At 46.9% G+C, this 6,000-nt stretch overlaps 2 protein-coding genes across 4 annotated transcripts in view; one reads left to right on the plus strand and one right to left on the minus strand.

Moving 5' to 3' along the window:
* Positions 1–6,000, minus strand: part of WNT5B (Wnt family member 5B) — a 118,474-nt gene that overhangs the window by 73,213 nt on the left and 39,261 nt on the right. Inside the window, exon 1 of one of the 2 annotated variants that reach the window (XM_025402916.1) lies at positions 5,373–5,553. The exons of the other annotated variant lie outside the window; for it this stretch is intronic. The gene's annotated coding sequence lies outside the window, so the exon portion shown is untranslated. Of the gene's footprint in view, positions 1–5,372; positions 5,554–6,000 lie in introns of those variants that run through there. 2 annotated transcript variants of the gene reach the window in all.
* The window catches only part of FBXL14 (F-box and leucine rich repeat protein 14), a 33,265-nt gene that overhangs the window by 14,767 nt on the left and 12,498 nt on the right, over positions 1–6,000 (plus strand). The gene's annotated exons all lie outside the window — the stretch shown is intronic.

Here is a 6,000-nt window from a genome sequence, read left to right on the forward strand (position 1 = left end):
CGGCCAGAGCGCCTTCCTCCTAGTTACACACACTGACCCTTCCCTCGCCACTGAGCAAATGTCCACGTTACTCCAAATGTTTCATCTTGGGGCAAAACATGGCTAAAAATACAAAGTGTTAACTATGTGTATCGGTCTATTGGAACCTCAAATGTGAACTATGTGTATCCATCTATTGGAACCTTCCTTTAAGAATGTACACGACGGAAGGTGGTCTGTCTTCCTGCACATTGCAAAGGACCTTCTTTGATGTCATCCATGCATGAGGGTTCATTAAGGATTAATCGATGAGGACGAACATTTCAAGCTGCCCTGAGTTCTCATCATTCTGTTTCAGCATCAAGAGATTGCTCATTCTAATCCCAGCTGGTTATGATGTATGCAAATACCTAGTGAAAAGGAAATGACTACAAATGCCTAAACTCACTCTGGAATGATCAAGGATTAGACTGTTGAGCTCTGAGAGTTAAAAGTCAGCGTACATTTCAAACTAAATACCAGCCTGAGTAATAATTTTCAGGTCCTTTCTTCAAAGTTCCTGAAATACTTTTGGTCAAAAACAAAAAATTGATAACTACTTTTTTTTTTGAAATGGAGTCTCATCCTGTCGCCGAGGCTGGAGTGCAATGGCGCGATCTCTGCCCAATGCAACCTCCCCCTCCCCTCAAGCGATTCTCCTGCCTCAGCCTCCCGAGTAGCTGGGATTATAGGTGCGCACCATCATGCCTGGCTAGTTTTTGTGTTTAGTAGAGACGGGGTTTCACCATGTTTACCATGGCTGGTCTTGAACTCCTGACCTCAGGTGACCTGCTCACCTCAGCCTCCCAAAGTGCTGGGATTACAGGTGTGAGCCACCGTACCCGGCCCAGATTATTTTTTAAAACCTCTGGTTTTGTTTTCATCAGTATGATGCCTTATTGATACATTTTGCTTTATTGACATTTTTAGTTTGCCCTCAGAAGATCCCTAAACAATTGAGAACTGGATAGAGAGAAGCACAAATACTACATTGAAGATATTATATTTAATACTCAATGCAAATATCATATTCGCATTTTATGTTGGCTTTCATACTTCTTTTGGGGAGTGTTACAGGAGGAGGGGACCATGTAGTTTCCCTAAAGAAAGGAAGTAGAAGTGTGTTATCTGGAGCCCCCTCCCCAGATAACGACAGGCTTGCTGAGGCACACCTGCTGCTTGTCCCAAAAATGTTGTCACAGCTTTCTCCAGGAGTGAAAAAGCTTCACCCTACTTGAGATGAAGATGAGCACCTCTAGAAAGGTGAGCAACAAAGCACACAGTGGAATATCTCTAAAGCAAGGCCTACAGTGGTCTGACTCCTTAAATGAGGAGGGAACCGTGAGATAAGTCTGCGTTACAGGAGAGCTGCTCCGAAGCCGCCTCTCATGGACACCCCCCTGAATCACTGCACAGATGCCTGTTCAGTTCTTTGCTTATCATCGTTATTTTAGTCTTCATCATCATTCTTCAGCTTCTCTGCCCTTTTAACATACCATGTTGGACAAACTATCCATTGTTTTATTTTATTTTAGAGACGGTGTCTCGCTCTGTCACCCAGGCTGGAGTGCGGTGGCGCAATCTTGGGTTACTGCAACCTCTGCCTTCCGGTTCAAGTGATTCTCCTGCCTCAGCCTCCCAAGTAGCTGGAATTACAGGCACCTGCCATCATGCTCGGCCAATTTTTGTATTTTTAGTAGATACGAGGTTTCACTATGTTGACCAGACTGGCCTCGAACTCCTGACCTCAGGTGATCCACCCACCTCGGCCCCCCAAAGTGCTGGGATTACAGGTGTGAGTCACCATGCCCGGCCAATATCCATTATTTAAAAGTCACTCTTCCTACTAGAAGAGTAAAACAGCATTTTAGAAACAGTAATTTGATAAAATAGTAGCATAAATGCATCTCAGGTCTTTCAGGGTCATTGAAAATGTTAGTACGGTGGAATGTAATCATCTTTCAGACTGTCTATTAGAGGTAGCTAAATAATTCAAAAAACAAGATGAACATAATTAGAATTAAGTATAAAATATGTGCTTCCCCGTTAAAGAAAATTTTATTCAGGGTCTAAAAACAGAAGGAAGTTATATCTCAATGATGAAATGTTATCAGTCTAAAGTTCATCATGTCAAACTGGCATACCTAAGATAGGTGGGGAATGCCCCTGAATCCACAGAGAAAAGAAGTATCAGCTTCTCCCGGTCACACTAGGTGGGGTAACTACAGGGGGCAATGGAGCCATGCGTCTCTGCAGTGTCTTCGTTAGCTCCTCTGTTTATGTTCGTGATATCCAAGAGCATATCGACACTGAAATCCTGCTCAAATATCTTTAGCCTTTGTTGTATTGCTTCTGATTTCTAAGTGATCCCGGTTCACTCTTTTCCCGTCATTTCTGGGGCATACTTATCTGTTTCACCTGCCATCTCCATGCCTGGTCTCCTGAAGTTAGCATCTGCAGACCCTGCTTGGGGTGATCTCTGCACTCCTGCAGTGAGCTCCCTGCTCACCCTGCCCTGCCCTCAAAGCCCTCTTGGGCACCTCCCAGCAGCCATGAATGCTCCAAAACCATTCTAACTCTGCACTCTGTTTCCTCCAGGCTGGGGGCAGGGGCAGGGGCGTGATAATGGCCATCACTGTATTTGACTGGCAGTCTCCACACCGCAGGGTTGAAAAATCATTTTTATTAAAATATGCCTGCCTATTTAAGGCTGCTCTTTAAAATAATACATAAGTCCTTTTTTTTTTTAATCCTTATTTAAAATTCCCCCAGAATAGGACAACTAGATGACAAGGCAAAGAAGAGCTCTTGGATCTTCACCTAACCCCACTGCCCTCCCCCGAGAGGGGCTGCATCCTTTGGCCCGAACTCCAGAGTTCCAACAGCAGTGAGGTGGCAAGAGCCCCACACTCAGTGCTGCTAGGAGACGCTTGCTCTTGATTTGTATACGATCTTGAAATGAAGCATTTGTCCACACAGGGCGGAGGCCCCAGAGGGCCTGTGGTAAGCAGGCAGCATCAAGGTTCTCTCTTCCCTGGCCTCCTGCTTAAGCATTGCTAGAAGTTTCTCCCTGGGAAGGATGAGGAGTTTATCCAGGCAGTGCTGACAGCCAACGGCAGGGCTGATAAAGCCTGTGGCTGGCTTTATCAGTGACACGGCTAAGACGACTTTAAGAGCCCATAAAAATGCTAACAAATATTCCTGCTGGCCAACACGTTGCAACAGTTTCACAATCACAAAATCCTGCCGGTTTATTGGGATTAATTACTAACTAATAGTTAAAATGCTAAAGTTTATGAATGACTTTTAAAAAACACAAATTAGTGTGGATTCAGGGCTATCTTTCACTTAGTAAATATTTATTTGGCAGCTTTTACAGGCCGAGTCCCACACCAAGGACTGGGACGACGGAGCACCATCTCCCGCATACTCGTATGGAGGTCTGCTTTCTTGAGTGGGAGAGAAAGAAGTGGGGTTTTACTGGGAACTGCGCCCAACCCACAGCCTGATTTATCTGTACCGCAGCCTGCAATCTAGATATGCCCCATGGGAGTGCGTCTCGTGTATTTTAGGGGGAAAATAGTTGGGAATTGCGGCTTTACAGAGCTGGGCTTCAGTTTCTTGGCGCAGAAGGGAGCCAGCCAGTCCAGATAAGGAGCGGGAACTGAGGTTAACATGTATTCAAGACGGAATTCCTTCTCAGTCCCCGAGCAGTAGCTCCAGAGGGTGACAGCCTCTGCACTGCTGTCCTCGTAGTCTCTCCCCGCCTTCTTGAAGCTGCCCTTGATGCCAGTTTCAACCTGATTTTACTGGTACAGAAATATGGAGGAGTGGAGGGGCCAGCCCAGCACTCAGTGACCAACACTGCCCGCCGCCGTGCTGCACCCCACCATGGGCACTGCCACCCTGCCTTCTGCCCTGGTCGGTTTATCCTGTACAGACGTTATCAGCGTAGCTAAAACTAAATCAGCATAGCTAAAACGCTGTATCAAGCTAAAAACTTTCCCAGGGAGGCCAAACCAAACCAGGTCCTTGATTTCAATGACAATTTGAATCACTCCCTGCTTCATCTGCAGTAATTCTGTTTTATTAGATAAAGGGTTTGTGAGAAGAAAAGGAAATATTTAAGGCTTCCTCCCACTGTCCAAGGCTAGTTAAGTGTAAACAGAAAAAACCTGTTGGGCTGTGCTGAGGCATTGCATGCGATTCGTCATGTGCATCTCCATGAGGACAAAAACACACATGCAGGCAGGCTTCATCAGCAAGAGAAGTGCCTCTGAGCATTTCCTCAGGACAGGACCTTTCTACTGAAGATCCTGCAGAGGGAGGAAGGTCAGAGTTCATGCCAAACCTGACCCCAGGATCCAGGCAAAGACAGTTCCCTAAGGACACTACCACAGAGACAGTGACCCTCTCACGACGCTTCCTCAAACACGATCGCACGCACTCCACACTATTTTCCTACCGAGAAGCCGCCAGGTGCCTTCCTAGGCTCCCACGCCTGTCGGCTGCAGTTCGCGACCCACAGCATGGGCAGAAGCCCACAGCAGCCTCCTGCAGCAAGGATCCCAGCCTGCAGCTGATTCGGAGGATCCCAGAGGCCTACAGGGGCTTCAGACGGGAGATTCCAAGGGGGAGCAGAGCATGAGCACAGGATTAGCACTGACCAGTGAGGAAGCGGTTGTTTTCCCCACGCAATCCTGAGCGGCACAGTGTCAGTGTCTGCTCAAAGAACCATTAACCCCAGGGATGCAAAAGATCGACTACTGATGGCTGCAATATGGACTACTCAAAACCAGATAGACAGAGAGGTCCATAGATGAGACAGATAGATAAGCTTAGATAGATAAGATAGATTACATAGATAGCGATAGATAGATTAGACAGACATAAATACTTTCTTTTTGTTCCACTCTTAATCATCCAAACTACTTTTTTCTCAAAGTGAAATAAAGCAAACCCACTGAGCAGAGGAGGATGGAGCTGTAGGGGATCTTTATTTTTATTTAAATAGAAGTTTTTTCTCCCTTGGGTTTTGTTTATCTGTCCATACACATCCCTAGAAAAATATTATTCTTAGAGTCCTGAGGCCGTTCACATTTGTTTGCACAGACTTTAAAGGGCAAATAAAAGACAAGCAGAGATATTTTTCAGACATACTGTTGTACTGAGATGATGTGTTTAGATCCCTCCATTTAGTTCAGGAGCAATCTGTTCATTCATTACTGGCTAAAAAGTGCTTTCAAAATATTCTACTAAATTTATCAAAGATAATTTAAAAAAAAAAAAAAAAACTCCTAACTTTTCAAATAAACGCGTACCAAATCCTTTCCAATAGCCACACTAATACTCACATGACACTGAGATGACCCTCGGGACACCAGGGGCTGTGACCTGAGTAAGTCTCCAGAGTATGGCGGGATTCTGCTGGCATGGCCCGCTCCCACAGCCTCCTGCCCACATCCAGTTCAAGCAGGCACGAGGCAGGACTGCAAGCTTCCTGAGGTTTTTGAACACTGATGATCTGGGCCATTTGAGAACTTGAATTTCAGATCCCTCAAAAGAAGGTTCTGCAAACTTTCTGGCTACTTAGCAGTTCTTAAACTTTCAGGCCTTTACCAGCTCTCAGTTGCTATCCTTGTCCCTGCCTCCTGAGGTGTCTCCACTGCCACCAGCCTCCCCCACCCCAGCCTCCATTCACACGGCTGCCACCAGCCTCCCCTCACCACAGCCTCCACCCACATCGCTGCCACCAGCCTCCCCTCACCCCAGCCTCCACCCACATCGCTGCCACCAGCCTCCCCTCATACCAGCCTCCATCTGTACTGCTGCCACCAGCCTCCCTTCACCCCAGCCTCCACCCACATCGCTGCCACCAGCCTCCCCTCATAGCAGCCTCCATCTGTACTGCTGCCACCAGCCTCCCTTCACCCCAGCCTCCACCCACATCGCTGCCACCAGCCTCCCCTCATACCAGCCTCC

This window comes from Theropithecus gelada, chromosome 11 (assembly GCF_003255815.1).
Source record: "Theropithecus gelada isolate Dixy chromosome 11, Tgel_1.0, whole genome shotgun sequence".
Lineage (NCBI taxonomy): Eukaryota > Metazoa > Chordata > Mammalia > Primates > Cercopithecidae > Theropithecus > Theropithecus gelada.